Raw genomic sequence first — 13033 nt, forward strand, 5'->3', positions numbered from 1 at the left:
TGCACATAAAATGTTGATATAAACACATACATTCACGTGTGACAGAGTACAGGATGAAGTTCAAAGATGCTAATATATCTAAGATAGAAAACACAATTCACACAAATAAAGAGAATGGTGGTTTTCATGTACTGGGAAGGTTGCTCTTGATGACTCTGGAGGACAATTTTTGATGGAGAGACTAGGGAGAACAACTGATTATTGTTAGGAAAAAAAAAAAGAGCGCACAGAGGAGCTGTGAAAGTAACTGGGACCAGGGAGGGGGAGATAATTCCGCAGACTCTCTCAAGGACTAGACAGCAACAATGAGTGAATTTAAGAGAACCATTGTAAGAAGGGCTCCTAAAATAATGATTCATCATTACTAAAATAATTAATATCTATCTAAAAAGTACTACAGCATTTTATTCTGAGGCATTATAGCAAAGTCAGTACACAACCTGTACATGGGTATAAAGTTTCCTAACGCCTTTGAATGAAGGAGAGTAATCAAGATTCATTGGAAAGATCAGGTTTGATCTGAAGTGTTAGCCAAGAAGCAGGTTTTCCTCTGTACTATGGATATATTCAGAGGGACTTAATAAATTTTAAGCATATTATTCTAATTACTCTTATACACTTGTGAGCTCATGCGGTTTTACATCCTAGTCATTGCACAGTTTCATTAAAAAACATACATTGTACAAAGTCAATTAAATAATGCTACATGCACTTAAATCCCATATAGAAGTTTTAAATTCTGACTCTATTATCTTTGCAGGGGTAATTTTGTTTAAATACAGTAGAGAAATCTGTTGTTGAGTCTGCTCAGATTTCTGCAGATCTGTGATCACGTGCTGTTGTTACTGGTCACAGACACAAGCTTTTTATCAGTTTAATAACACTGACTTGCAGAACATAGCAAGCCTTTTTGGACTGTCTATTCTTAAGACAAAAAGTAATCTAATGAGATGGTAACAAATGCCTGTCTTGATTTTAGCCATACCTTAGCTGTGTGCAATTGCTTTTACCCTACAAATATGCCATGTGTGATAAAGCTTTAAAAAACAGTAATCATTGTACAATTAAACTCATGGACCGACAAGAAACATATGTCAGCAGCAGACAATTTGAAACAAGGAAAGTAACTCCAGGATGAGCTAAAATGGAGGGGAAAATAACTTTCACCATCAATGTCCTTCTTCTAGCAAAAAACTCAGGGCACTGATGTCTCAGTGTAACCACCCGTCTCGGGAAGACAGACCTTGACCTCAGCTTGAGAGTACTTGAAAGAGTGACCATAACACCACAGGAAAGGGCAGATATTAACAGGTTTGTGCATAATAATTGAAATTGTATTATTAATGAGAAATAATTGCAACAGGCAGAAAATTTGGACTACAGGTGTTAATGTAATTTTTAAATGAACTGGTAAAACCATTCAGATTTTATATTTGACCAATGTTAACTTCTCATCTCCATATATATAAAGCATTTTTCTTTCACTCACGTAAAGTACACTTGATGTATTTTGCTCAATACAGCAGTTCAGACTCATGCAACTTTTGAACCGGATATATTTCCTGCAAGATCATCATTGAAAAATAAGAAAATAAACTTGCAGACACGGATCTAGAATTTTAAGTGTTCCTCTCCTCTAGGTAAATCCTCTGGCATAATTTGTTATTTATTTGTTTCTCTGTTCCCAACTACCTCTAATTCTGTCATCCCAGGGCGCACTGGAAATATCTTTATTTATGATATTCATGATCTAATGGAGAAGATACCTGTAGGATAGGAAAGCTAAACTGTGTCTTTCTCAACCTCATACATTAGAAGGTAGATTCTTATTCCATGAGTGGATGCTTTCACTCTACAAGTATTTTGTAAAAACAGTCATACTTCTCCAGTCTGTGCCTGTCTCCTAGAAGGACCAAGATCCTAAGTGGATGCTTACATATAAGAGAGCTGGGATTGATTTTATAGCAGCCTTCCAGGACCTAGAGAGTAAAAAAAAGGGAGGAAAAAAAAAGGGAGAACAACTTTTTACACAGGCAGGTACTGATAAGACAAGAGGGAATGATTTTAAACTAAGAGTGAAGATTTACATTAGATGTTAGGAAGAAATTCTTCACTCAGCGGATAGTGTGGCACTGAACAGATTGCCCAGAGAAGTGGATTTCTGGAAGTGTTTAAGGCCAGGTTGGATGGGATCCTGAGCAACCTGATCTAGTGGATGGTATCCCTGCCCATGGCAGAGGGGTTGGAATCAACTGATCTTTAAGGTCCCTTCTAACCGAAGTCATTCTACAACTCTATAATTCTGTGATTTCCTGTGATCCTTTGTACTCTAAGAGGAAAAAGTAGAAAACAAATACAAACAACATCCTTTGAAGGCCTTGAAAGAAAAGATACATTAAGTGGAAAGGCAAAGCATCAAAATTATGTGGATTGATTTATTCATCCCTGCCTGTTCATTGACTGCATAGAGAATTTATTCAGTTAGATTCAACAGACTATACCAACTACAGTGGGACTGAAAGTCTAAAATGCTAATGGGGCATTCTTCTTCCTCTGAACAAAAGATACGATGTCCTGTATTACCTTTGTCCGAATGAACAGATTTGCATTACGAATCAGGATCTACATGGATCCAGAGTTGTTTAAACTTAATATTGTTTCTCATTCTCATTGCAGTCATGCAGAACCACAGTGTGCTGCTTTCTCACAGTTATAATAGTTGTCTCACAACTCATTTACAATAATTTTATTGCCTCATATGTTCTATGAATTATAACAGTGTACCTCTACATTGATCTTTACAGTATTCAGTTTTTTGACTGGCTGGACATTTAACTTATTTTCCTGTTTATTGCCTTAGCAACGTACTCATTAGACTCTGACCAGGTTCAGATAATGAGGGCAATAGAAACAGATACTAACTGCCTATATCAAATATATTAGAGCAGACAGAAGTAGAAAGCAAATAATTTCAATAGATTTCAAATCAGTTTATCCCCAGTTATCAACTTTCAAATTATTCTTAAACACTTCGGTCCTTCTCTAATGTATTCCTGAAATATGCTTCATTGTATTGAAAAAAGAAGAAACTTGTATGTTCACTGTGAAATTTTATTCATATGGGGCTACCTGAGAAAATGAACAAAAATTAAACAGAAAGTGAAAGTAATTATTGTTCTGTGTTTTAATATAGTCAAAATGAGAACAAAATTTTTTTTCCATCTAAAGTACTTGATTTTGTGTCTGATTTCAAAGCAGGAAGGCACACCACCTGAGTATGGTAAAATGGTAGCTTCTCTTGGCTGACCTTTTGGAAACAATTCCTTATGTAATTTTTAAAATTACTTAGACCATTTGGTATTTGCTTATCGATCTTATTTGTTTTAAATAAATCCCCAAATGAATCTTCTTTTTAATGTAAGAAGCATTCTTGTTATCTGAAATTGCACAGTCTATTCTTATGTGTATTTTTCTTATCATGAAAAAACCTACTCCTACAATTCATTAAAAACTCCAATCTATTTTTCTCCTAGCAGTATTATCATTACCTTTTTAATCATTACCTTTACTAATAATTACCTTTACTAATCATTACTTTTGTTATACAATTTTTGTTCATGCGTTCATTTTATTCATTTTTTGTTATTTCATTTTGTGATTCTGTAACCAAAAAATTTGATCATTTTTGAAGAACAAATTCTGTGCTAGAACAAATTTGAATTATCTCTTCATAGAAAAATTATTTAAGATGTATTAAAGAGTATGAAGTTAATTGTATATTATCCATATTTGTCTTAGAAAATATTTCTAGACGGTACTGTAATGAAATCTGAGGTTCAGCATATTCACAGGCTCAGCACAATAGTGTTTTTATATGAGCTGAGAAAACCAGTAATACAAAACATTTTCCGGAGTTGATGGTACTTTTAAGTCTTGCAGAAACACATGATAAGGAAAATACCAGGAATTTCTGATGAAGAGACTAATGACATACAATCCTTCTTATTAATAAAATTTTTATGTCTCTAGTCTCTTCTTCATTAAAAAGAAAAGTAGTTCCTTATACTTTCCTTACTGTGATCAACCAGAAAGAAAAACAACAAAAAATGACCAACACAGGAGCCATGCAATAACATGGAAAAGCCTGAAACAGATTTTCTAAAATTGTTCATGAGAGAACTCAAAAAGAATCTAAAGACAGTAAAAGAGGATGTGATGTAATTTTTTTGTTGGCCTAGTTTCTGGCATAGTCCACAAATGACAGAGACCGTGATGAAACAAAAGAGGGAGATTTGATGTCTGTACCTTATACTTTCACTGTTTAGGGTTTTCTTCAGGAATCTGCATGGAAGAAATGAGAGGTGCCCATTCAAATAATTTTCACAAAGTAAACATATGCAGTCTGTATATTTTAGTTGTTTGGTTTGCAGGGTATGTGTGTGAAATGTCTGTATTCTTATAAATATGTATATGTTTCTCCATGTTACTTATGGTACAAAAATCAAAAGGCCTTATTAGTATTCATATGTATTATGGTGTTATTTGATAACTACTATCAGAAATTTAAAATATTAGCTGCACCCTAAAAGAAGACATTTTACCTCAACATCACTTTGGAAAAAAGGCAGGTAGGACTGTGACTGCAAAGAATAAAATATTCCCAGAAAAAGAAGGAAACAAATGTTGACAAAGTTTCAACAGAGTCTTTAAAAGAGACTTCTTTGTTTGCTCAGAAAAGTCACTATCTAGCCAGTTAGAGTCTAAGTTTCCACCAGGTTCTCCCATACTCATAACTGTAAAGTTATGAGAGGAGCAATACTTCTTAAGGCACTTTGCACGACAGTATGCTTAATTTACATTTAGGATTAATATACTGGACATTAATAGAGATAGTTATTCATCTTGTGTCAGAGTGTTCTTGCACTGGCTAGATAACGGAAGTATAAGTGAGAGAGATGAAGTAGGAATCCAGCTATCATCCTTTAAGAACCTGTACAACTAAAGAACCAGGTGAAGAAGAAAGAGAGAAAAGCAATAATGAAGAGGTTTTAAAATTCAGAAATGAAGCCATAGATAAATGAGAGAAGAAAAGTGGAGTAATTCCTGTATTCCTCTCATCTTTGAATATGTACAGTAGGGGAAATTGAGGCACTGGCCTATGTACACTAATGATTTGTTGTTTTGCTATCTTCTCAAGCTACTTAAAAAATTTAAAAGAAGCTTGGGAGCACTTCTAAAAACACAATACAATTGTCTTCACTTTTTACAAGTAATTTTAAATTATATCTCATCATGCCAGCATTCTGGGACAGGATGTTTTTGGTTAACTTAGCATCTGTGAAGAGAGCTGCAAAAAGGATCTAAACCAGTTGATTGCAGTTCATGGATAGCCTCTGTGAGATTTATTTCACATAACTTTAGAACTTTGTGACATGGTCATCTGGATTCCCTCATAGCTCATTCACAGAAGATTTTCCAGCTTAAAATTACCTATTTTAATCATATCTCATTCATCTGTGCCTGGACAAAAGGACGAAGCCAAGGCAGGCAACACTTTACTGTAGGTCATGCTCTAGCTTGAAGGTTTTGGGCCCAGAGGATAAGACTCACATAGAGAAATTTACCATGTGTGGCTGACTGTAAGGTTTTCTCTGAGAGATTAAAGTTGTAAGCATCGCCTATAGTGCATTTAGTAGAGAGAGAATCTTGAGAAAAACACCGAGTCCTGTGCTGTAAACCCTACAACATCACCTCTATATGAAATAAGCTCTTTTGATAGAATGGTTCAGGAACGCTCATAGACACAATGTGGTTAGCATCTCATTTGAAACACAGATTTCAAAAGTAATTTATGCAGACAAAATACTTTACAGGATGTAGTTATAAGATTATTCAGTTTCATATTTTTTGTTATTTTTCTTTGAATGATGGTATTAAAGTAAATTAAGCTAAATGTCATTCTTGTACTACTGGGATTTATTTTTCTTTTTAACTAAGTCTTTGTAGCCAATGTCAGTGTTCTCAGAACAGTTTCAGAGGATTCAGTATCTTTTCAGATAATGTAACTCCCTATGCACTAGAAATGTCACACATACACACACATACAAAAAAAAGAAACTATTTTTTTCCTAATTTTTGCAGTGAGAGAGTGGCTGTTTCTCCAATTTCCTATTCTGTGATTCCTGACAAATCAGAAAGAGATATAACTGTGGGATACCAGAGGGAAAGAAAATTGATGATGAAAGCACTAATGTGCATCTGCTTGAGAATGTGGGATCAGGACATGGCCGGAGAGGACAGTATGAGCTCAAAAGCTTTTCTGTATCTGGCAGCTTGGATATGGTGTACAAGGTTCAGGCTACAGATATCTTGAATCTTTAACTACTGGCACAGGAAAGACACTGAGGTTTTAAAAGGGAAATAAAAGATTGCAGGTTACCGTAGAACATTTTCTTCATTTTAGATAATGCTTAGCATCCAAGTAGAGGGCGAAGGTGCACCAGTGTGCATGTGCTAGTGTTCTCATGTTAATATTCCAATAGAAATTTAATGGTATTTATTACAGCAGTCCAAAGCAACAAATCATTCACCCTTTAGAAGTAAATAGAGCCTATGGCTCCTGTGGTTTACTGTCACACAAGTTAGAAATTTAGAACCTAAACAAATATTGTTGTTAATATGTGACCCTGGGTGAAATGCATCATCTCATGATCAGACTAAACCATTTAATAGTCCCCCTGGCCTTAGATTCTACCATTATTCAAGTCCAAAGGAGGGCAACAAGATGGTGAAGGGCCTTGAGGAACAGCTGAGGTCTTTTGGTTTGTTCAGCCTGGAGGAGACTGAGGGGAAATCCATTGTAGTCTACAACTTCCTTGTGAGGGGAAGGGGAGGTGCAGGTACTGATCTCTTCTCTATGGTGACCACAGACAGGACATGAGGGAATGGCCTGAAGTTGTGTCAGGGGAAGTTTAGGTTGGATGTTAGAAGAAGGTTTTTCCCTCAGAGGGTGGTCAAGCACTGGAACAGGCTTCTCAGAGAAGTGGTCATGGCGCCAAAGATTATATGTGCACAATCAATTCTGTATATAACTTAACTAAGATTTCAAAGTTTATCACTAAGTGGGAATCTGTTGTGACAAGGAATCCCTCAACCTAGAGGAGTAACCTTGAGGGGCATCCCTACTCAAGAGGAGATCCTGGTATGCAGCTCACGGCTGTGCAGGACAGCTCAACAGGCCCTCAGCTGTCCACTATTTACAGAGTAATGAATGACTTATAGTCATACTTGCATATCATCAAGAGGTCTGGGTCACTGTTTCCAGACAGCCCTTGGCCACCATGTTGTCATCGGTTCCCCAAAATTTGGAGTAAGTTGAATGCAGACATTATAGACCCCACTGGCAGTCATGGCTTATTCCATGATCTTTTAAAGAACTCCACAGTGTTGCATTTCTTGTATATTGCATCCAAAGTTGTTTAAATTGTCTTTATATAATTTTTTTTTTTACTTGCTTACTATATTGGTCCTTTACAATATGTCATAGTGCTTCACTACAAAGAAAACACCACATACTTTGACTAAGTGAACACCGACAAAGATTAAGGATGAGTTAATGATATCTTTCTTCTCTTCACTTTTGTAGGCTCTCTCATCACTGGAACTCCGGGTGTTGTATAGGACTTGTTCATTCAGCCTGTGAGAGTGGTAAGTGTTGTTAACGTTCACCTACCACTGAAATGCAGCAAGGACTGAAGAACACACATAAGAAATTGAGGCAGAAAGTCTGGAAATATAGCACATCCAATTGAAACCCCAGGAAATATAGGTAGACAAAACCTATTCCCCCCAACTGGAATGAAGCCATAATAATAGGAACTAGTCTAATGAAGTGTATAATGGGATCTTTAGTTGCCTAATTCTCTGTTCTTATACAAATGAGGACATATCAAGAAGCACTAAACACCTTATCAACAAGGGATTGTGGACAAACTTGTGTCTGCTAACAAAATGCAAAATCAAGCATAGAAAAAAGAGCATTAGAATCCTATGGTTCTTGTCATAAGCAGCCCAGATTTTACTATTCCATTCTTATTAACTGTATCTCAGGACTTTTGAGTCATCTATAAATATTAAAATGTGTCAGGCACTACATTAAACTCTTCAGGATGGAATTCACCAGATCTAATTTCAGCCATTTAAAGTTTAGTCACCTAGATTTAACTCTATTCAGTAGAGGCATCTCTCTTCCTCTCTCCCCTTCATTCTTCATTAGAGTTGAACACCTCACTAGACACCTAACCTTTAGATGGCTAACATCAGAATAAAGGAACTACCTGCCGAGGGACTGACCTCTCCTGAAGGCCTTGCAATACAAATATTAAAATAAAAAGAAAAAAAAAACCACACCAAAACCAAAAGAAACATAAACCCAAGAAAGACAAATAATAAAAGGCAAGAGGTCTAGAGTACCAAATATCTTAATTCAAGTTATTTTTGTGATCTGTAGAAAAGGTTGGAATACACTTTACATTGCCAATACAGTGTTTTCATTTTGACTGCTTCAGTTTCATTGTGTAGGAATTGAGAGAAAGACGAGTTTTCATGGTTAATTCCATTTAAAAGGACAGCTTCTTTGTTCCTAATACCTTTATTTTTAATATTGCATCACAGTGGAAATAAAACATGCTCAGTGTGTTAGTGTCCTGGAAACCATAGTGTCAGGACCATGTTGCCTAATATTTTATGTAAAAAACCCAAGTCTGTCTCAATTCTGTGCTCACTGTGCTTGCTATACAGAAGTCCATATAAAAACAAAACCAAAAAAAAGCATGATTAAATCTAATGTTCATTCTTGTGACATGCAATATTTTTACAGGCAGAGATGTCAACAAATAAATAGGCATAGTACTTTATACCACTTGATACTCCTTCTTTGAAATATGATTCAAGACCAGAATGAAGATACATGTGCTGCTAATGCCAAGGCTGCATTTGCTGGTAAGGTTATTTTAGATTTCATGGCAAGTGAAATTATTTCAACATGTAATGTAAAATGAAACATGTGGGAAGAGGGATTTCCAATTTCATATTTAACTTTCATATTTGTTTAAAAAATATTAACTTTAAGTTACTACACAGTAGCAACATGTTGGGCTTATTGATAGTTACATGAAAATGCCATCTGGAAATGGATGGAGTCTAACATACATATATGAAAGTGTCATATATCCTTGCCCTCTTCTCCTTATGTTACTTAGATACTTGGTTTTGGCTGCCATGTCAAAAAACAAAATTATAGGCTAGATGGACCCTTAGTCTTACTCCTTTTTATACTAAGAACTTAAACCTATTCTGTATCAAAATCACTGCTCACATTCAGTTCTGAAAAATTTGTAAGTTAAATGAAACTATTTTTCTTGTACAAGTAGTCACAAAGCAAATGAAAATAAGTGCAGACATTTCACATACCTTTGGATTATATGTGAAGATTAAAAATTAATAAATATGACATTGATAACATTAAAACAAGAAGAAAAAAACCTAAAAAAATACCCCCCCTAAGGTAATAACCGGATTGATGCTAAATAAAAGTTAATTTTTGCCAAAAACCATGTCTACACTTCATATAAAAGTCATCCCATTAGTGATAATATACCTATACTAAACCTCTACTTGCAACGTAACTTCCCCATTTCAAGGGAACATTACTTTTGCTTTCAAAAGTTTTTATTGCAGTAAGATATTTTTGTCCAATTATCTAGAAGTATTCTAGAAATCTAGTTCTTCTGCCACTGTGACCTTGAACATTACAGAAGGTAGTGTTAGATAAATAGAGCAAGAATGGATAAACAATCTTTGCAATTATATAACAATAAATGAGGTATGACAGTTCAGTGTTATGATAAGAGACTCTGGGGCATTTCTTTATTTGCTTAGTTGTTTAATACAAACATCTGCATGATAAATTCCGTGTGCATGTCAACAGAATGTGTTCAAGGAGTTTCTATACTAGAGAGTTATTGACTATTTAAAACTCTTATGAACTAAAAGAACAGATTCAATAAAAGTGTTTTAATTATAAAATGTATAAAGATGTAAAATAAAGTGGTAATGAAAACGTGGAATTGATCCAATACCACAAAATGTAGTTTGCTGTAGTGTTAATCAACTAAACAGAGTTTTATAGGAAAGTGGGTCTGCAAAAAAGATAGGGTAAAATGTTTAACCATTATGATGACATTTAGATTCCTCAGTAACAGTTTTGATATCTAAAGTTTCTTAATTTTTCAAATTGAATGCATTTAATGGGAGGCCAGATGTTCTCCATGTCATTTACAAAAAATGAAGATAGATAAACAGTCCAGAGGATATTTCAGCTCACTAAATTGTCCTTTTTAGGTTTCCACTGATTATAGAAAAATTCAGTGAGGGTTCAGCAGGGTGCATCTATAATTTTTTTCTGTGCTTGTCTTTAAGCATAGGTAACAGCACATTTTTAAAAGGCAAATTACTTTTTTCCTATGTGCTGAAATACCAAACAGTCTCAGAGAGAACAAAGATCCTTGAAATATGTATGGTTATAGCCTGAATCAAGTTCTGATGCCCTTTGACCCTCTACAGTTTTACAACTCCATTCCTGGTACAGAGATTTTGACTTTTTAGTAGGGACAGGACTTCATAATAAGCATTTTAAAATGATGGGTTACTGGAGGTTGGTGAACTGCTTATTCTATTATTACCAAGTTAAGAAGTTTTCTTCTTTGTTTTTTGTTTTGGGGGTTTTTTTGCCTTTTTTTTGTTGTTGTTTTGGTTTGGTTTTTTGTTTGGTTTTTGTTTGTTTGTTTAATTTGGCATTTCTGTTCTATTATTTCATGATATTTTCAGGATTCAGTAAGACATATTCCTATTCTTATGTACTATTTGACCTACTTACATAAGGGAAAATACTATAATCTAATTTTTTAAAATATTCTGTTATAAAGAGTTTAGTACAATAATCAATGCCAAATCCACATGTGTGTGAATAGACAGAACTCAAGCCTAAATTACTACTGAGAATGTAAGCTACTGACAACTCATATATTTTTGGTTTTCACCACAAATAGTAACAAGATTAATATAAAAAAGTATTATAACAAGTAATCACTGTAGTAACAGCACAGTAGAAAAGCAAAACATGGAATACAGAAAAACAGTAGGGTTAGCTATGTGAAAATCACATGCTGTTTCTTATAAGTTATATTGTTTGACCTAGAACATAAAACATGTTCTTGTTTAGAAGTCGTGTAACAGTAGCAGAAAAGAAGAATTAATTGCTCAGTTATCTTTTAATTGTCAATCATAAATAAATAAAAACTGCCAGATAATTTAAAAAAGGGGGGGGAAAAGGGGAAAAAAGGGAAGAAAATGAAAGAAAAAATATGATAAAGTACTGTGTGTTTAAGACAAATAGCTGGCAATAGAGCAACACAAGTATAAATGTTGGAATTTCAAATTAATTGGACATCTAAATGGCACATTTTGCCCTGACATGCGTCAGATGGGATGAAACCATGAGTGCTGAAGGACTTTGCTGACATCATTACAAAACTACTCTTTGTTGTCTTTGAAAGATAAAAGTATCCTGATGTCTTCAAAAATGAAAATGTCACATTCATCTCCAAGAGTGGAAACAAGGAGAAAGTAGGGAAAGGGATCAGTCTCATTTCAGTATCTGAAATGAGGACATCCTTTAGGCATTAATATTGGACCTGATTCTGTTTACAATCACTGTCAACAACCTGAGCATCAGATGAGAGTACATCAGCAGAACTGCATAAAACATTAAACTGGTAGGATAGAGAGAGACAGAGATTATGATCTCTGTTTAAACAGTGCTAAATTTCTCTTGAAGCATAAATACATGCATTAATGTGAAAGACACTTTCATGGGATAAGAGAGAGATAATTCTTTAATTGATGGAGAGAAAGAAAAATATCTGCCGAAGAAAAGGTTAAAGAACAGTTAGACAGTGGAAGAAAAGGAACACAGTAATGGAAACCAGAAAGGGCTATTATTTCAAACAGAGCATGTTTAATAGGGTTGAAGGCAGCTAGCCAGGAAAAGAGAGGATGAGGTACTTGAAATTAGAAAGTAATCACTAAACAAAAAATTACTTTGGACAGAGTAATTTGATTAAAGCATAAAGTATAGAATTTTCTTCTGGGAAGAAAGCGAGTATCATTGACCAAAAGAAACTCAATACAGACAGTATGACAAAGCATTCAGTAATGATAAAAAAAAATTGAAATGGAAAAAGATGTAAAATACAGTGATATCTTAAGGTTGCAAAGAATATAACGTTTTCAGTTTGACAAAAATTATATTGGAGCAAACAAGTGGTAAAGACAGCAGCAGCCTAGAACTAGTGAATAAAATAGTTCAGGCACAGAATCAGAAATGTGTTGCTGTCAAGGCAAGGAATCTCACTGTATCTGTGTTGTACAGTATTAGGTCAGCATATGGTGCATGGAAAAGAATTGCTATAATTCTAGTATTTGTTGTTCCTTCTTGAGGTCTTTGAGTACTACAATTAAACTTGACATTATAGATAAAATATTAATAATTTTAAAGATTAACTGACTTGAAACAAACTATCATAATTAGTTGAGAATGTGTTTCCTCTTTTCATAAGTAATTCTGGTACTAGATGGTTGTTACAGTTTTCCATCCCTAATTTCTCTTTTCAGAAATACCATCTGTGCTGTCACTTGCACACACCACATTTGGTATCTTTCAGTGCTTTCTGCTTAGAAGTCAGTGAGCTGGAAGGAGTTCAAACAGGCAAAACAAAGAATCCAAGGACAGAGATTAAAAAAGCAAGGAAGGCTAAGGGGGTGTTTATGTGGAAGAGTAAGAACTTTCTTAGAACAGTTGCAGTTGTAGAGCCTTTTCCCAGTAGCATCACAAGTGCTGCACAGATGCGGTTACGCAGCAAGGTGAATACAATAAAGCCAAGTTTCAATGGTAATGGCTGCATCACCCTAATAA

At 34.7% G+C, this 13033-nt stretch overlaps 1 long non-coding RNA gene across 1 annotated transcript; it reads left to right on the plus strand.

Annotated features, from left to right (window-relative positions):
- The first annotated feature begins 1190 nt into the window (after positions 1-1190).
- On the plus strand, positions 1191-8995 carry LOC135406821 (uncharacterized). The gene is made up of 3 exons (XR_010426500.1): positions 1191-1311; positions 7646-7707; positions 8879-8995. It is a non-coding gene; the product is annotated as an uncharacterized LOC135406821 (long non-coding RNA).
- The last annotated feature ends 4038 nt before the right edge of the window (positions 8996-13033 follow it).

Source organism: Pseudopipra pipra, chromosome 2 (genome assembly GCF_036250125.1).
Source record: "Pseudopipra pipra isolate bDixPip1 chromosome 2, bDixPip1.hap1, whole genome shotgun sequence".
NCBI classification, from domain to species: domain Eukaryota; kingdom Metazoa; phylum Chordata; class Aves; order Passeriformes; family Pipridae; genus Pseudopipra; species Pseudopipra pipra.